At 45.6% G+C, this 20,227-nt stretch overlaps 1 pseudogene; it reads left to right on the top strand.

Annotated features, from left to right (window-relative positions):
* The first annotated feature begins 6,301 nt into the window (after positions 1–6,301).
* On the top strand, positions 6,302–14,517 carry LOC122108427 (annotated as a pseudogene).
* Positions 14,518–20,227: the final 5,710 nt, after the last annotated feature.

The raw sequence follows: 20,227 nt of genomic DNA, 5'->3' as shown, positions 1-20,227 counted from the left end.
TGATCAAAATATTCTATGCATGTACAGAAATATCAGACTGAAACCTTTGTACTATTGATGTGTACTAATAAATGTATAGAAAAAAATTTTTTTAAAGAATTATGTGCAGTTCCACTCTATGATCTCAAATCATACATTAGCTGAGAAGATTTTTAAGGAGTATTAGAGAGAAAAGTAAAACACCAAAGAAAAGTCTTCAGGTTTCCCTGACAGTTGTTGCAAAGAACTGCTGCTATTCATTGTGAGAGCTACAAAAATTCTCGATTGATTTCTTCCACAATCTTGAGAAGAGAAATAGAATATCAGAGGGATGAAATAAACACGATTAAATCACTGAATCGAAGAGCTTGACTTAAATAAAGAAATGACCACTGAGCAGAGTTACGGAAGATCATGATCTGGAAGAAGGAGTCCACCTTGCCATCTTTGGTGAGCTGAGATGCAGTGTCAATCAAAATCCTGCCCTACTTCATTTGGTCCTATTTCCTATTTCACTTGCAATCCAATCCTGGGTCAGTATGGGGTGGAGAAATCATGTCAACCTCCTCCAAGCAAGCACACCAGGGAAGAAGCCCACGGCTTCATAGACATCAGTTGTGAAAGTCTGGTCACCAGGACTTCAGTTCTTCCCTTTCTTCCTTCCCCTTCCTTTGCCCAGTACTGAGTACCCTACTCTCTGCCTCATACCTGGATGGAGATACCTATAGCTGAGACTTTCGGTGACACCTTTTCTCCCACCCTGTCAGATCCATCTGTTCAACTCATGTTCTCTCTTTCCTTAGCCTGGAAACTATTCCTCCTTTTGCTCCACTCATTCCTGCCCTCCCCATATCTTACTTCCCATCTTGGGAGCTGGAGTGAAAACTAAGTTCAAGACACTCCCATACTACTAGCTTGAAGTGCTGTTAAATTCACAAGCCCCTCAGTTTCTTTCTTACTCAATGGGAGGTTTAGAGACAAGCCGGGAACATTAGAGCACTTACTAAAGATGGAATCTAAGCTCTCTGATCACCAGATTGAGGAAGAAAACAGGCACCTTATTGAAAAATAAGATTAAAGTCTTTGCTAGAGGGTGACTGATGTTATCAATGCACAGACCCAGAAACTTGAACCACAATTAGAAATAAGACCAAAGAACTGATGAAAATGGTTGGTTTCCTTATTTTTTTTTTTTTTTGAGAGCACCTAAGGCCTGGCTAACCCTATTTACCTCACCAAGATGGTCTGACTGGTAAGTGGCTCCTGAAGGCGAATCCCCTCTCCCTGGGCCCAGTACTCCCTCCAGATGGAGGAGTCAACAATATCTTAATTCAGACAGCCTCTCTCAGCGGAGAAACCATGGTGCTTATGAGCTGGAGTCCTCTCTACCCAGTGCTGTAGGCACTAGAGGGATGGCTGTGAAAGCCACTGTGTAACTATCAGGGAACTGGCCAGAACAACACACAATTCTCTGTCCTATCCTTTCCTGTCTTCCCCTCCTGACCCATCTGCCCTTCCATTCCTGCCTTTTCATACTGGAAACTCCCAGGCTCCCTAGGATGAGGGTTGTGGTCACTGCTGTCAAGGGTTCAGTTGCCTAGGGGAATCTACTAGAGGGACTCTGAAGGCCCAGCACAGACACCAGCAAAAAGCAGCTGACAAGATACAGCCATCAGTGAGAAGGCTAGACCTCTCTGTACCCTCTCCAGTTCTGAGGACTTCCACAAAATCTGTGACATCACCCCTACACGCCCATTTTCTTCTACTCACTCTAGTAGATACCTTTCTATCCCCTTCCCCATGAACTCATGGGAGCCAAGAGTGATGCTGGGAAGAAGCAGTGATTGGCCCATATGTAACTTAAGATTCATGTGTGACTTAAGTTCCCCGACCACCATCCACTCATCAGTGTGAGCTTCTCAGGCGCCCATTTGTTCCCACCCTCATCCCTGGTTGAGTCCTGTTGACCCCAGCATTCTCCTGAACTTGATGCCCCATTGGACTTTCTTTCCTCTGAACGCCATTCCTCTTCTCCTTGCTATATTGGCTATGACCATCTTGTGACATTTTTAGACCTAGACCATCTTTTCATTTGCCACTAAAATTGTTGTATGGTGAGAAAACAGAGAAGCCACATTTTGAGAGATTGAATCAGGAGTCCTTATGAAAAAGGCCAGCATCTACAGATGGACTCCCATCGCAAAGATCTGCACCCTGGACAGAGATTACACAAAGCTTTTAAAGACAAAAGTCACTTGCTTTGGGTGGAGGAACTCAAGCACAACAAAAGCAGACCTTTTTATGGACAGACTCAGGTACAAGTTCAGGTACCAGCAGAACTTTTCCATCTAGGGAAGATTTGTGTCAAACTTCCATAGAGGCTACTTAGAAGTGGGTGATTCAAGCCATTTACAGAGGTAATCAAGGCAGAATCAGTATTCTCTATGCAGAGCATTGTCACCTGACAATGGTGAGGTTTAGTGAAGCTTCCCTTTAAATATAGGAACTCTTCACTTAGGGTCCTTGACTTTGCAGAATAAGAATTTCTGGACTAGTCACAATGGTAAGAGAACTTGGCAGAGGGGCTGGGAAGGTGGCTCAGTGGTAGAGCGCTTGCCTTGCATGCCTGAGGCCCTGGGTTCGATTCCTCAGCACCACATAAGCAAAAAGAAAAAAAAAGCTGGAAGTGGCGCTGTGGCTCAAGTGGTAGAGTGCTAGCCTGGAGCTGAAGAGCTGAGGGACAGCGCCCAGGGCCAGAGTTCAGGCCCCATGACCGGACCAAAAAAAAAAAAAGAAAACTTGGCAGAGCTTTATTAAGTAAACAAGCAAAGTTACAGACCGACAAAAAAGCAGACATACAGAAGGGCAGGGTACACACTCTAGCAGAGTGTGGGTGCTCTTAAAGGGACACAAAGACACAGACACAGATAGAGACACACAAAGGAGACACCCAGAAAGACACCCAGCTCCTTGAGCTGTTGGGTATTTATAGGGTAAAGGCAGTGGGTCTGGCTTTAAGTTTTGCAAAGCTAGGCACTTTGTCTCTGCTTTAACTACACCTGGTATTATTCTCTGAGTTTCCAAGTAAGAATGCATCCTGCCATAAAGCAGATCCTTACCCTTGAAACAAGGAGACACCCTGCTATCTGCATTTTGGGGCATCCTGTCAGGCAGTCGTGAATTCTTGGGTGAGAAATGCATCCCTTAGGAAAGAATGCATTCAGTTTCCTCTCTTTGAAGCAAAGATAGCATTTCTAAGTTTCTAGATACCACATTTCTGAGTTGCCTAGACCAGGCCTTAGTTTCCATAAATTATCCTGCTTCGCTAGGACCCATGAATCTGCAACTACAACAGTGCTAGTTTTCTATTAATGTGTAACAACTTACCACAAACCCAGTCATTTCCCACAATCATTTCCTCGTGTCACTTACAGGATCAAGAGTGGGCAGGCATGGTGGGTCCTCTGATCTGCACTTGACACAGCTGCACTGTCATCTGGAGCTCAAGGTGCCTTGTTAGTTCCCCTTCTCAACAAGATCCAGACCCAGCAAGGGACAGGTCTGATGCCCTTGTTTCCCTGCAGGCTGTTCACTAAAGCTGTTTCTACCCCTGGAGGCCACTTGCTGCTCCTTCCACATCCTCCCCTAACTTTATGATAAGGAAGCTCATCTATTAAGACCATCAGAACAGTGTCCTCAGATTGCTGCTCCAAGTGGACCTGTCCACCACCTGGAGAAATCTCTCTCTATGAAAAGGGTCTGAGCAGCCAGGCGATGGTGGCTTACACCTGTAACCCTAGCTATTCAAGAGGCTGAGCTCTGAGGATCGCAGTTAAAAGCCAGCCCAGGCAGGAAAGTCTGTGAGAGTCTTATCTCCAGTAAACCACTCAGAAAAACAGAAGTGGTGCTATGGCTCAAGTGGTAGAGTGCTCACCTTGAGCTGAAGAGCTGAGGGACAGCACCCAGGCCCAGAGTTCAAGCCCCACAACCAAAAAAAAAAAAAAGGTTCTGTGAGATAGAACAGCTTTGCAGGAAGGCAGTCCATGCAGGCCTTCTTAAGATCCACTGATATTGATTGAAGTAAGGGAAAGACTAGGTCTAAGTAAGTCACCTCGTTTCCACAGCCATCCTGGTACCTAACCAGGTGATAGGAGCTATTCACCCAGCTTCCAAGGCCTAGAGATGAGACCAGCCATTCTTTGAAGTGCAGATCAACTGTGTAGTTTAGAACCTAAGAGGATATGTAAATGAATTGTGTTGTTAAGCCTCAGGGAAATCCCATTTCCCAGGTGAGAAGCATGCCTGAATCCAGAGAGGCAGGGGCAAGGACTTGGGCAATACTTACTGGATTTGCCAGTCTTGGGTCATGAACTCTCAAGCTCCTTGTGACCCTCCCCCCTGACCTTAACTAGGTCCAGAACAGCTGAGGCACCATTATACCATGCCACCTGTCTTCATGTCCTATCTCCTGTCTCCTGGCTCTTCTCCAGTCACCATGGTGTCCCACAACAGCACTCCATTGGAGCTGATCTGGTTTGTTGGTATTGTTTGTTTGTTTTTCCTTTCCTCTCCAGCTCTCGTGGCTCAATTTTCTGCTAGTGTTAAGGGTATTCGTAGGGCTGCAGATCTTTGGGACAGGAGTCCATCTGCAAGCCACCAGGACTCTAATAAAGACTCCAGAGTCAATGTTTCAAAATGTGGCTTCTCTATTCTCAACTGCATAACAATATGAAACTGTATTCCATATGTAAAACTCCATTACAGTTGAGGGGACTTGAATACTCTCAAAATAGATTGTTTGTAACTATGAAAATGGAGCAGTCGACTCTGTTGAGATTGAATTGAGTGATAGAGGGGGTGAGACTGATTGGAATACAATGTAAACATGTAGAAATGGAACAACAAATGAGGTGGAGGAATAGAAAGAAATCAGTTCCTACACTAGTGTTGGATTCAACCATTGGGAGCTGGTGAGTGTATCCCAGGACCAGGTGAAGCATAGGCTTTTTAGACCCTACTTACCAAGTCCAGCTTGCTAGGCAGTGGAAATAACATGGCCTACTGGATGAGACAACCCTGGTCTTGTCAAAGGGCAAGTGAATTAACAGCTCATCTTTTAGTAATCACTGTACTTGAGATGCCTAGTGGGAAATTTGACCTTGATGATAAATCATAATGACTGGAAGCAACGTGTGTGCCTTCTGAAAGAAGAGGAATATACTCGCACGCACGTGTGTACACGTACACACACGCACAACATGACAGGTTAGCAGCACACAGTATATGTTAGTATAATACCATGTGGTAGCAGCAGATATAGGTGTCCCTTGCTGTGTGGGAGACCCAGGAACCCTGTGTATACCAAAATCTGCAGATGTTCAGATGTACTATTGTTATGGGGAAAAGAGTCAGAGGCAGCCCCGTGTAAAAAGATGACTTTATCAGGGAAGTGGATAGCTGACCCCGGCCAGGGATGCAGCACAGACTCAGGAGCTGAAACTGCGACCCCAAACGGCCCACAAGCTAGGGCTTTTAAAGGCAAAATCCATGCAGTCAAGCCTGGCAGATGACCAATGGGTTCCCAACACACACAAAGGATTGCATACTCATGTTAGGCCACATGCAGATGGCCAATGGAGTTACACTCTGTCTTACACTAGTTGTTTAAACTATCCTATCATTTTGGTTTGAACTGGCACATGAATTTGGTGGGCAAAAGACAGTGTTTACAGTAACCGGTGGTATGGCCAGTTGAGCAAGATTACAATGTATCTGCTTTATTGGTCAGTCTTTACCTGAACAATCAAGGGTGGGTTAGGTTGTTAAGAGGAGGGGGACCAGATGCATTTTTTTCATTCCATGAACTTAGCCCATCCTAGCCAAGATGTGGCCCTGTGATTAAGGTTGTTTTTCTAGTATGAACATTGTTTAAAGGTTTTTAGTCACCACCCTTCAAAAAATGGCGTCTAAAATCCCTTAAAAAAGGCAGAACTCAAAATGGAATCATACCAGCTTGGGCCCCATCGCAGGGTCCACTTCACTATATAAAACTGTGTGCTATTGTCACAGAACTATGCACACTCTCTTATGTACATGTGAGCAACTCTAGACTACTATGATGCTAAATACAATTCAAATACTACATGTGAGAGACTGCATTGTTCAGACAATGAAGACTAGAACAAGTTGGTACATGATCAATATAGAAGTTTTCCACATACATTTGATTCACAAATATATGGTGGAGATGAATTCTCAGATATAAGGTATTGATAGTACAATTATTCTACCCACTTTATTTTTGTTTAATTTTGTTGTAAAGATGCTGTACAAAATCTACCCGCTTTATACAGGAGACAGTGGAGATACAGAAGTTAAGTTAATTCTCCATGTCACACAGCAAATAATTGGAAGAATCAAGATATGCAACTACTCCAGGTATGACCCTTGTGCTCTTATCTAACCAGGGACTCGAGGAACAGGGACTCATGGCAGTCATGTGAGCAGCTTTGTCTATGTGAAGCAAAAGTTGCTCAGAAAATTCAGTATTGTTCAGCATGGGCAAGACTCTGGGTTAAATCCCAGTACCACACACAAAAAGGAATTATTTATTCTTAATCATCAGAAAAAAGAGAGAAAAAGAAATAGAACTCTGCTAATAAGGCACAAAGAAGGACACAGAGCAACCGTAAGTAGGAAGCAAAAAGCAATTCATCAAACAGAACTGAGAAACAAAGTCCATTTATGGGACAGTGGAGAGGTACACTCCTGATCTTTGGTACTTTCTAAGTTTTTAAGTGTCATCATGGGCTGGGAAGGTGGCTCAGTGGTAGAGTGCTTGCTTTGCATGCATGAGGCCCTGGGTTCGATTCCTCAGCACCATATAAGCAAAAAGAAAAAAAAAGAAAAAAAGCCGGAAGTGGCGCTGTGGCTCAAGTGGTAGAGTGCTAGCCTTGAGCTGAAGAGCTGAGGGACAGTGCCCAGGCCCAGAGTTCAGGCCCCACGACCAGATCCTCCCCCCCCCCCAAAAAATAAGTGTCATCATTAGAAATGTGTATACAGTATACAATGCATATAGAGTTTGTGTGTATACACTGGTATTTTAGTTGGTACAGCTAAATATGAATTTGACATCTGACAGGAATAGCATCTTCTATTTTGAAAGACCAAGAAGAGCATTTGTAACAAAAATGAATGTGGCACATTCTAGAAGGTAACAGAAAAAAACTAGCATATATTTACATTATCAACTGAGGTGCAAATATTGTAAAATTTGGGAGCATATTGTTAAAACTAATGTAAGGTATATTAAATAGATAGGCTTCATTAGGTAGCCAATGAAGAGAACACCACGTGCTTTTACTGAACTGCTGCCTCTGCCCTGCATGGTGGAGAGGCATGGCTGAAAAGGAAAGGGGCAACCCAGCCCAGGCCAGGACTTGTCTAGGCCAGGGACAGGAAGAGGTGTGGCCAGGTGGGGGAAAGATGTGGCCACACTGTATCTGGACATGATCTCAGGGTCTGGGACCCTCCAAAGGTCAGATGGGAGGCTTGTGGCTAGAGGCAGCCCAGGATGTGACCTAGCAGGTGGGGAAAGTGACTGCTTCCAGGTCTGCCAGTTACCTAGGTAACAGATAATGGGCAGAAACTTAGCCAAGAGGTAGGGTGGTATCCCTGTGCAGACCTTACAACTAATCTCTTCAAAATTTCAATGTCACTACAACTAATCTCTTCAAAATTTCAATGCCACTCCACAAAGCAGTCTGTGAGTGCAATGCCCACCCCTCTCTTCAATTTTCTTAATTGTGTAGGATATGCATTGAATTTTAAAACTGCATTCTAGCCAGTTTCTCTCTCTTCGTTTGTCTACCCCCTTCTACTGATGCATCCCCCCATTTGATGTCCTATTTCCTGGTGTTTAACACCCCCTCCTCTTTGTTGGAGCTCTGTGAATGCCCATAAAGGGATAGGCAGAAGAAAAGAGTAAGAACTTAGTCCTCTTGAATGTTGTCAGCAGTACCCCACAATACACTCAAACACTATTTATTGGTGACACCCGGTCTACAGCAAGAAAGTATCTATGGCTAGAGGACATCAGTGTAATCTGATATTACCAGTCCAGTAAAGGACAGGACTGCTCTCTATAGACAGATTAAAGAGCTAGGCTTGGGGGCTTATCGATGTAATCAGGAGGACAGAGAAAGAGACCAGCTAGGTAATCAACCTCTAAGGATCCCAACCCTCCCAGAGAGATTCTGCATCCCTCACCATGTCTTTGAGCAGTCCCATATGGAGATCCCTGGACATGACAACAAAATGGCCATAAGCAGTTGCACAAGTGAGCCCTGAGAATCTGGAAGGCTTGCACAGGAACACCAGGCTTGTTAGACCCCAGAGGCGAGCACCCTGTCAGAGGGAATGAAGGACTCTTGCATTGCTCCTACAGACTGCATGTAGTCTCTGATTGGGTCTGAGGACACTGATATGGCCCATAGGCTGTGCAAGAAACTTGAGAGTTTCACAGCTCTCTCCTAGAGACGTCTTATTAATGCCTACATAAGGAACTCAACACAATGCTGCTCCCCTGGAACCTTTCTTATTGAGCAGAAGCTCTGCCCATCTTTTCTTCAGTTAATCTTCATCATTTTCTTTCTCTCTCTGGTTACATTCTTTGAGATGACAGAGACAGATGTGTAAGGTATATTAAATAGGTAGGTTTCGTTAGGTAGCTGATGAAGAGAACACCACGCGCTATTCAAGCAGAAGTTTATTTACCGAACTGCTGCCCCCGCCATGCATGGTGGAGAAGCATGGCTGAAAAGGAAAGAGGGGAACGGACCCACCTCTGGGCCAGGACTTATCTAGGCTAGGGACAGGAAGAGGTGTGGCCAGGTGGGGGAAAGGTATAGCCACACTGGATCTGGATGGGACCTCAGGGTCTGGGACCCTCCTAAGGTCAGAAGGGAGGCCTGTGATCAGAGATGGCCCAGGATGTGACCTAGCAGGAGGGGAAGGTAACTGCTTCCAGGTCTGCCAGTTACCTAGGTAACAGATACTGGGTGGAGACAGCCAAGAGGGAAGGAGGTATCCCTGTGCAGACCTTACAATATGTTACAATTTTTTTCTTTCTTTTTTGCCATTCCTGGGGCTTGAACTCAGGGCCTGGGCACTATCCCTGAATCACAGGGCCACTTCCGGCATTTTCTGTTTATGTGGTTCTGAGAAATCAAACCCAGGGCTTCATGCATGCTAGGCAAGCACTCTACAACTGAGCCACCTTCCCAGACCAGGTGTTGCAGTTTTTTAGAATCAACCCTAGCTACACAGAAGCAGAGATCTGGATCATCCCAGTTCAAGGCTAGTCTGGGCAGAAAAGCTCCCTAGAACTTTTGGAATCTTCTCAAAAATCAGCAACACAAAACAGGACTGAAAGCATGGCTCAAGTGGTAAAGTGCCAGAAGGCTCTGGGTTCTATACCCCAGTACTGTCAAAACCAAAAATGAGATGGAGATGGGAGAAGTCCAATCCCTTCCCCATTCCTCAGCCAAGCTCTTCACAAGCCTATTCTGGGGGAGGGAAAATGTCATTGCCTCCATTTCCTCCTGTTCTTCTGTCCTCAGCACCATACCCACAGCAGTGACAGTGTGGTAGTTTGGAATGTTTACACCAAGAGTGGAACAGAAGTTCACAGCCTTCAGCAGGGCAGGCATGATTTCAACCCATGTGTATGGTTGCCTGGTTAGATATTTGATCCCTGAGTAGGTATTAGGTGGCAGAAACAGAACCCAACTCCCTCTTGAATGAAATAGCAAAGGCTAACACACAATTAGCTTCAGAAAAATTCATGAGACACTGCAATCAGCAGCACTAGACAGAGCATAGAGTCTCTGCAGAGGTTCTAGAAAGCTCCAGCTAATGGTGAAGAGCTAAGGTATGGAGATGCAAGTGGGTGTGGGGGAAGGTAAAAGTGGAGGCTACGCCCTGGGTCTCTGGACTAGCATGAGTGGACAAGCTGTCTGATGGGGCCAGCATTCTGGGCAGCAAGAGGAGGAGAGAATTTATCACTTGTGTGCCACTTGCTCAGCCTCGGGAGTCTGGTTTCCTAAAGCAAGGCTGGTGAAGAGGTGACCTGGACCAAAGGATAACACCCTCCTGACTGGCTTCTGCCTTCCACCTGTGATGCAGACCAGCTGTTAGTATGGCAAGGACGCTTCCCCACTACTCCCCACACAGCACCACACTCGGCCTTTAACTCCCTTAACATGCCCTGATTCTTCCCAGAATGGAAAGTGGATCAGTCATGGAATCCAGCAGGTGTTCCTGTTCTTGGGATCACAGCTGAAAATGCACCTTCAGTTCTAGGCTCCCCAATTTAAAATGGAAAGTGAGTCTTGTTCATGGCTTCTTGGCACACAAGGACCTGGTGTAGAGGAAGCTCCTCCTCTTGCTTCCTGTGCCCAGGGTACAGCCCCTCTTGTGAGTCAGGGTGGAAGGTAGATGGCAGTGTGACCAAATGACCCAACTACAGTGGAGGCTGTGCTCATGGACTTGTGGCAGGCAGCTGGATGCCAGGGCTGGGTGGGTACTGGTAGGGCCCTCTGCTTACCCAGCAGTAGGGAGACTGAGTTAGAGCACCTGCTGGCTCCATCCATTGAGTCTGCTCAACCTCCTCTGCCTCTGTAACACCCAGAGGTATAAATGGGGAGCTGAGTTGGCTGTGTCAGATTCCTGCTCCTCAGCCCTACCTCTTTGCCTCTGTATGCACCACTTCTCAGGACAGCTCATCCAACCACTCCGCAGCCCTGCAACATAGGAGAGATTGTGTACATGCAGGTGGGTCAGTGTGTCAACCAGATTGGCACAAAGGTGAGCATGGCACTGGCCTAGGATTCTCATCTCAATTTTAGGGGAAGGAGGAAGAGGAGGAGGAGGAGGAGGAGGAGGAGGAGGAGCAGCAGCAGCAGCAGCAGCAGCAGCATGGGGGTTAGAGATGATGGGAGTCCTGCCTATGCTAAGGGCAATGGGACTCCATAGTGCTCCCTAACCTCCTGGAAAGTCAAGTTCCCCCAGGAAGCTTCTCCAATTGTCCTTATCTGTGTGGTCACAGGTGTGTGTGGTTTTTTTAAGCAAAGCTGGGGTGCTTTCAATGCCCTTGCATGTATTAGATTTGCCTGAGACTCAAAAAATTGTGCTTAGAGTTTCCTGGGAATAGACTAATGAATTTTTTGGTGTGGTTTGAATGAAAGGAATGCAGTGTCTTTGAGCTGACAGATACCAAGGCTCCCCTTTGTGCCAACCTGTGAGTGTCAGATAGTTGAGAACAGATTTTCTCCCTAAGTGCAATCCTCTCTTAGTTTTCATGACCATCTCAGCTCTGTTAAGCTGGGTGTTTTCTAGCTCAGTTGTTGTAGGTGTATCCTCTGAGGACCCCTGGACTTCTGAAGACCCTTCTAGCTGAGTCCTCAAGTTACTGCTTTTCGACTTTCATGTTCATGTGAGGCCAGGTTCTCGTCAAAACAGAATATGGTACCACAGAAGATGGAATACACATAGGAGAAACCAGATGTCTTCTATTCAGCCAGAAAGCACAGATTAACTAAACCAAAATACCACCAGTTTATTTTCTTTTTTTATCATTTAGAAAATGTAATCATTTTTTACCAAAAAAAATTGTGTTAATAGGACATGGGTTTCTTATAGTTACTGTAAAATGCATTGTTCAGACAGTTAACATTCCAGGCCATACTGCACTTCTTTTTCCTTCTCAGTTGTGGGAAAGGCTAAGTGATGAGCACAACATTGACTGCCCTGGCAACCGCCACAGAGACAACAACGTGCAGTTGCAGAGACTTGAGGTGTATTACAATGAGGCAAATGGTGAGTGTCTCCCATCTGGCTTCCCATACTATGGCAGAGTAATACTAATACACAGAATACTAATGACAAGCAAGGACTTGTTGCCATTGTTAAAGTGGTACTCTAGTTTGAACTTGAGCCTTGAGCTTATAAGGCTAGTGCTGTAACCACTTAAGAAATCCCCAGCCATTTTGCTTTATTTTTTGAGTATTGTGAATTCACCCATGAAAGCCTTGAACCTGAATTCCCCCTACCTCTACTTGCTGAATAGCTATACCTGTCCCATTTCTTGAAAAAGGTTCTAGGGGGAGGGAAGTGATAGTAACAGAACAATGAAGTAGGGAGTAACAGTACCCAACAAGAAATGTGCTCATTATCTTACTCATGTAACTGTCACCCTTCTGTACAGCATTTTTACAATAAAATGAAATTAACAAAAAAAAAAAGAGAAAGGTTTTTTTCCATCTTTGTTTTGCCCCAGTTAGGCTCAAACCCTGATGCTCATCTTTCTCTGCTGAGTAGCTGAGATGTCAGCCACCGTGCCCAAAGGACAAGGAATGCATATTCATGAAATAGACAACTGCAAACATCCTTACAGTTGCTGAAGCCTCTTGCATGGTGAGCCATGCTCGGGATATCTGTTTTCTGTTTCCATGTCTCAAATGCTGCAATTTCTGTAATGAATGCTGAGAGCCACATAGACTCTCAAGCTCTGCCCCTAAGTTGCTTGCTAAGCACAGGCCTAAGTCCATTCTTGTTCTAATAGGCAACAAATATGTTCCTCAGGCCATCATGGTGGACCTAGAGCCTGGCACCTTAGACTCAGTGAGATTGGGACCATTTGGCCACATCTTCATGCCAGACAACTTCATATTTGGTAGGTCATCATGATCCATGGGAGATGCTTAACTGGCACCCCTCCTTTCTAATATCCAGGCACTCCAGTTCCCAGTGCCAGGGTGAACCTTTATTCACCTCGACATGGTCCTCACCTAACCCACCAAATTTATTACACAGGAGTCATCATGCCACTGGTCACTCAGACAGCTCTGATCAGTGCCAGTCTGCAAGGCCTCCCTGACAAAGCAGCCTCTGAAGGGAAAGCACAACGAGCAGGGAAAGCTTCCAACAAGGTTTCAGCGCTGCTGGTCATTTCAAAGGCCTGGCAATACAGGGAGCCACTTCAGGACACCAGAAGTCAAAGCTGTGTGTGAGCAAGGTGTAGACAAGTGCTTGCAGCCTAGCTTCTCTCTGACCACACTGTGCGCCTGTCCCTCCTGCGTAAGTAATCACATTTCCAGTTTTGAGGCAGGCTCTGCTCTTCATTTCTAGAAGTAGTTCATTTGGGTTACAAAGTAACTTCCTCCACATTCTCTTTACTTTCTTTAGAACCTGGGTGACTTTTAGGGTCCTGGATACATTGAAAACATTTCGTTTATTTCACCAAAGTGTACCTAAAATAATAGCAAAGGTTTGCTCAGAAGAGTCCTGTTGTCTTCACAATACAAATGGGAGAGCCATTATTCCTGGAGTCTGTGTCTCATCATGTCTTTGTGTCTGATAGGCCAGAGCAGGGCAGGCAATAACTGAGCCAACTTGCGCCACTACACAGAGGGAGCTGAGCTGGTAGAGCTGGTGCTGGATGTGGTGAGGCAGGAGTCGGAAATGTGTGACTGTCTCCAGGGTTTCCAGCTGACCCACTCCCTGGGAGGTGGCACCGGGTCAGGCATGGGCACCCTGATTCTCAACAAGATCTGAGAGGAGTACCCAAACCGCATCATGAACACCTTCAGCATCATGCCCTCGCCCAAGGTGTCCGACACTGTGGTGGAACCCTACAACGCCATGTTGTCTGTCTACCAGTTGGTGGAAAAGGCAGATGAAACTTTCTGTATTGACAACGAGGACCTGTAGGACATCTGCTTCCATACCCTGAAGCTGCCCACGCCCACCTATGGAGACCTCAACCACCTGGTGTCAGCCACCATGAGTGGGGTCACCACATGCCTGCGCTTCCCAGGCCAGGTGAACGCAGACCTGCGCAAGCTGGCCGTGAACATGGTGCCCTTCCCCCGCCTGCACTTCAGGCTTTGCCCCCCTGACCAGCTGGGGCAGCCAGCAGTACCGGGCCCTCACAGTGCCCGAGCTCACCCAGCAGATGTTCAACGCCAAGAACAAGAACATGACCCCCGCCACAGCTGCTATCTGACAGCGGCTGCCATCTTCCAAGGCCACGTTTCAAAACAAAACAAAAACAAACAAAAGAAACCAAGGCCACATGTCCATGAAGGAGGTGGAAGAGCAGATGTTCAATGTGCAGAACAAGAACAGCAGCTACTTCATAGAGTGGATCCCCAAGAATGTGAAGACGTCCGTGTGTGACATCCCCCGTGTGGCCTCACAATGTCGGCCACCTTCATCAGCAACAACACAGCCATCCTGGAACCCTTCAAGGGCATCTCCAAGCACTTCACCGCCATGTTCCAGCGCAAGCAATTCCTAAACTGGTACACCGGTGAGGGCATGGCTGAGTTCACTGAGGCTGAAAGCAACATCAACGACCAGGTGTCTGAGTACCAGCAGTACCAGGATGCCAACGCTAATGAACAGGGGGAAGCTGAAGAAGATGACTTGGTTGAGGAAGAGGTTTAAGTCTTCACACTGCTAGCAGTGCAATTGGAGTGCCAGAGCCTACCTACTGCTTTTCAAATGCATGGTGCTTTCCTGAGCTCCTGTTGTCCTGCAGCAGGGTCCTTGCTGTGGATCATCATGCTCAGCCTTGCCTGTCAGGACTCACTGACAGGGAAGTCAAAATGTGGATTTCTTTAAAATATTTCTTTAAAATAAAAACCTTACTCATATACGTAAGTAAGCACACAGTGTATACTCTGAGTCTTTATTCTTCCTTGGAATCCTTTTTATTCTTTCGATGTGTTTGAAGCATGAAGTTTCAGGATTAAATCTTAGCAATATAGGACTTCTGCTCAAGAGGAGTTTTAAATTCATGGCATCCCTGCTGTTTGGAGGAGGAGGATGAAAAGTGCCCAGTGCCCTGGCCCAGTTTAAAGTTAGCAAATTCTCAATTGTGTGCCAGTAGCAAAAAAGCAGTTTGAGGAGAAAGCAAACCAGATCCAAGTATTACAGTTGTCCTGGTACCAAGGTGGTGTTTAGAGTACTGAGAGAATTGAGGCTCGAGGCTTGCCTGAGCACAGAGTTAGCAGGACCTCTTCCTTCTTCATTCTGACACAGGACTTGCTATACCTGCCACCCAGTATGCATTCCTCTTTGGGAACAGGACCACAAAAGGCAGGTGCAAGGCCACATCAAGGATCTACTTCTCCCTCAGACAACCATAGGATCTTATCTCATGCCCCATGCACAGGGGTTTTCAGTCACACTCCCTAGCAACAGTAGCAGGAACCCCGATATTCTTGCCCTCAAATGCAGCTCAGTTGGCAATGAAGCAGTACTCACAGGATGAGTGCAAGATCCTGATTGCCAGGGTAGTTTCTCAAGGCATCCAGCAGCTTTAAGGACAGAAGTGACTCTAGCTCTTTGGGGGAGTATGAAGCTGAGAAGATGGGGCTGGGAAGGTGGCTCAGTGGTAGAGTGCTTGCCTTGCACGCATGAGGCCCTGGGTTCGATTCCTCAGCACCACATAAGCAAAAAGAAAAAAAGCTGGAAGCGGTGCTTTGGCCCAGGTAGTAGAGTGCTAGCCTTGAGCTGAAGAGCTGAGGGACAGCGCTCAGGCCCAGACTTCATGCCCTACGACTGGATCCCCCCACACAAAAAAAATAGAAGCTGAGAAGCTGACTAGTCCATAGTGTATCAAGAACTGCTTGACCCAGGTCCTTCCAAGTCAAGGAGAGGAGGGGAGATTGACCCAGTGACCCATCATCAAGCTCACTTTTCCAGCTTTCAGAGCTGACTGAGGCCACAGGGATGGCAAGGCCATAAGGGATACATGGATCCATCCTGTTGGTTATGTTTCCTTTAGATGAGTGAAACTGAAATCTCAATTGCTTAGAACCTACACAATGGCCAGCAAGAGGGTGAGCACTTCTGTTTTCACTGGAAGCCAAATCACTCACTGGTTCTTTTTCCAGAATCTTTCACTCTCCTTGCAGTGAGGCTCCAGGTAGGTTGTCTGTGCCAGGCAGTCCATGCACGCTCACCAATAGCCTGGAACAGCCCCCTTTTCTTCAGAAACAGAACCTATGGGAATCCTGCAACTTCTAATGGGTGAGGTGCAAGCTCCTTGCTGCTGGTAAAGCTGGAAGAGAGTAAGTTCCCTGAGCTTTCCTCTACCAGGCCTGGGCTTGGGTGGGGTGGGAAGAGGTAGACATCTTCACTCCAAGAAGGTCTCACTCATTAGAAATTAAACTGTCCCAAAGGCTGCTCTCCAACTGGAAGCAGGGTGTTTTCTGCCCTTGTTCCAGGGCAGATCAAAGTGCTAACAGACTCCAATGTGGGAGTCCTAGGGAGTAGATGTTAGCCCAATGAGCACACTTCCCAAAGCTTAACATGCTCCTTCCCCCTAACACAGCTTGGCATGCTCCCTTCCTAGGCAACACTGGGCCCATTTAGTAAAGGCAGTAAATAATCAGCCTCCAACCCCCTTTTAACTTGGGATGGTTCTCCTCTGGGGCAGCTACCACCATAGAAGGCAGCAAGAGCCCGTTAGAGTGACTTCAGGTCTGGGCAGCTGCAGAGCCCCTTATCTACTACTTGGGCAGCAGCCATAAATGCTAGTCTGCCATGAGGAAGCCCCTGGTCCACACATCCTACACTGGGGTCTCTGCCTCCTAGCCCCTTCTAGAGCCCCCTCCCCCAGCCTCACGAGATTATATAGGTCACCCAAGACAATAGCCGGTACTTCTCACTCCTCTCGTGAGAAGGGGTCTTGCTGGTCTCTTTGCTGGCAATAAACCTTTCTTTGTTCTTTGTACCTGGATGTTTGCGTGGTTTTCTAGCAAAAGTCTAATTTACACTATCAGTAGGTGTTGGCCAGCAAATTTACATCCCTGGGTCTCTAGTCCTGGCACTGCCCAAATCCCCTGGACAATCCCAAATCCTCTAGGCCTGCTGGGTCACAACTGAAGGCAGTCCTGGCCAAGGCACTCTCACTACTCAGTGGGTTAAGGATTGAGGCCAAGCTGTGATGGAGGCCCCACCCAGCCCATCTACCTGGGACTGGTGTGCCCTTGAGCATGCATCTCAGTCCAAGCACAAGACACTGGCATTCCAGGAAAAGGGGTTGCTAACATCAGAAGGCAGCTCTAGGCCTATCTGTGAGCACCTGGAAGCTGGGCTTGAGTTGGGAAGAGAAGCAGCCTCAGCCACAAAGGCCACAAGATCTCAGCATATAATTCTCACTCCTGGCTGATTTGGCAAGCCTCCATCAGACTCATCCTGGCCTTATCTCACATGCCATGCCCAGCATCCTTCCTGGTTCCCACCGTTCATTCCCCTGACTGATTGGTCACACTCTTGGCCACACTTGCCACTCCCCCAGGCCTCGGAGCCACCGAACCAGCTCCTGGGAATGGTGTCTGTCCAATCTGTCCAGAAGCACAGCAGTACTTATTACAGACAATGCCTTCTCTTAGACAGCTGCCAAGGTGATCAGAGCCATGCGGAAGGAGCCCACCTGCCATCCTTCCCTCACCTGGCAGGACTCTCCTAACTTCCTGACCTCCCCATCCCCAGTGACCACCTGCTGAAAGTACTAGTGCATATTTCTCCATGCCAGTTATACCCTTTAGGATGGTTACTATCAAAAATCCAGATTGATGTCAACAAGGAAGTGGATGAATTGGAATTCTTGTATACCATTTGTAGGGATTAGGTTCTTTCAAAACCTCAGTATAGAAGCCTTAGTGCTAGTAATCTTAGATACTCTGGAGGCTGAGATCTGAGGACTGTGGATTAAAGCCAGTGAAGGTAAGAAAGTCTGTGAGACTATTATCTCAAATTAACCACCAGAAATCCAGAAGTAGAATGGTGGCTTAAACTGGGAGAGCACTAGCCTTCGAATATAAAGGACAGAGAGCCCAGGCCCTAAATTCAAACCTCACAATCAACAAGAACAAAGAACAAAATTTTAAACATAGGATTAATACACAATCATCAATTTTACTTTTAGTATATATATATTTTTTAATTGTGAAAATAGTATGAATGGGAGAACACTGAAGAAAGAAAAAAAGGAGAAGACCAATATTAAACATCAGAGATAAAAAGACAAGAGTTGAGCAATGTAAACATATGAGAAGACCTCTAGTCCTAGAGAATGACACCTATAATGTATACACATAGTGTCTGGCTGTTTTGTTGCTCACAATCTTCATTTTCTCCAATGCATTGTAATTATCTGTCTGTGAGCTCATTTTTGTGGATTTTCTATGAGAATCCTGTAAGCCCTTGGTTGTAAAAATATTGCTACTAAAGGGCTGGGAAGTTGGCTCAGTGGTAGAGCGCTTGCCTTGCATGCCTGAGGCCCTGGGTTTGATTCCTCAACACCACATAAGCAAAAAGCCAGAAGTGGCGCTGTGGCTCAAAGTGGTAGAGTGCTGAAGAGCTGAGGGACAGCGCCCAGGCCCAGAGTTCAGGCTCCATGACCGGACCCCCCCCCAAAAAAAAATATTGCTACTGAAGAAAGTAATGTGAAGCTTCCTTCTGTCAGTGCATTTTGAAGATTCAATGGTCATGCACTTGTTTTGTATTACCTTTTCAGATTGTAGTACTTGGGCAATAGAAGTCATTAGATCCAGACCTCCCTCAAATCTGTTCATATGTTTTAGACTTTGTTATTGAACACACATGTGGCTTACTTACCTGAAAAGTCTAAGAGACAATATTTGTACTTTGATCTCAGTTCTGTTTCCAATAGAATTTCTCCCTTTTATTTGAGTTATTCAATTATTTTATATAAGGATTAAAGTTAATATAGTTGTTCAAATAACTATGAAATCACTGTTCAATGGGCAGAGGGGGAAATTCAGCTAAAATGGAACTGTTCACTGACTGCCTGTCTGGCTTCCTCATAGGGATTGGAAAGCTTGTTCATACATGATTGGTGATTCATGGATGTCATTGGACAATGTTGGAAGTATATGTTGTGTGATACTGCATGAGAATTTACTACAACTTACAAATAACATTTGGAATATAAAACACATAAGTTTAAATTCTATGAAGTAAGTTAAAAGAATGAAAATAAAAGAATTGATGTACTAAGAAAGAAAGCCTAAGGAGTTAAAAGTATGATTCTAAACCTCCAGATACAGACACTTATTTTGTTTTTATAATAAAACCAAAGCTGTACACCGGTGGCCCTTGCTTATTTTTTTAATTTTTTAAATTTTTTGTTGCAAAGATCCTATACAGAGGGTTACAGTTACATGAGCAAGGTAATGAGTACACTTTCTATTGAGCATTGTTACCCCCTCTATTGTTTTCCCCCTGCCATCCCTTCCCTCCCTACCTTCCCCAAGTTTCTTTTTTTTTTAATTGTGATTAAGTGATTACATAATTTCCCAAATTTCACAGTATTGTGGAATATTGATGCTCATTTAAAGTCACAAGTTCATTCTAACTTTCCTGGAGTAAATTGTCTATCACAGTCTATAACATATAACGGTGTACACACACACACCATACATGTGATCAGCAGCATGGGGATATTTAGTAGTGGTTCGACCAGATGAGTGGGAGTTCTTTGTTTCTTAAGTCCAGTTAATTTTGTCGTATCACCTAACATTTTGGATTTAGCATCCACTTATCAGGGAGACCATGTACCGTTTGTCTCTTTGCTCTTGGCTTACCTCGCTCAACATGATTTCTTCTAGCTCCATCCATTTCCCTGCAAATGCCATTATTTTGTCATTTCTAATGGCTGCATAATATTCCATTGTGTATAGATACCACAATTTTTGGATCCATTCATCTGTGGTGGGGCATCTGGGTCATTTCCATATCTTAGCTATTGTGAACAGTGCTGCAATAAACATGGAGGTGCACATGTCCTTGTATATTGGTTCTTCCTTGCTTGTTATTTAGGTACTCAGGAGGCTAAGATCTGAGGATTGTGGTTCAAAGCCAGCTCAGGAAAGTCCATGAGACTCTTATCTGTAATTAGTCCCCCAAACCTGAAAATGTAGTTGTGGTTGAAGTGTCCCACACTTATCTTGAGGAGAAAAGTTCAGACTGTATCTAGGCTCTGAGTTCAAGACCTAGGACTAGCACAGAAGAAGGAGAAAAAAAGAAGCATAAGAAGAAGAAGAGGAAGAGGAGGAGGAGGAGGAGGAGGAGAAGGAGAAGGAGGAGGAGAATTAGAAGAAGAAGAATTAGAAGAATTAGAAGAAGAAGAATTAGAAGAAGAAGAAGAAGA

Source organism: Dipodomys spectabilis, unplaced genomic scaffold, assembly GCF_019054845.1.
Source record: "Dipodomys spectabilis isolate Male_0828 unplaced genomic scaffold, ASM1905484v1 ptg000059l, whole genome shotgun sequence".
NCBI lineage: Eukaryota > Metazoa > Chordata > Mammalia > Rodentia > Heteromyidae > Dipodomys > Dipodomys spectabilis.
This window is presented reverse-complemented; position numbering and strand designations above follow the sequence as displayed.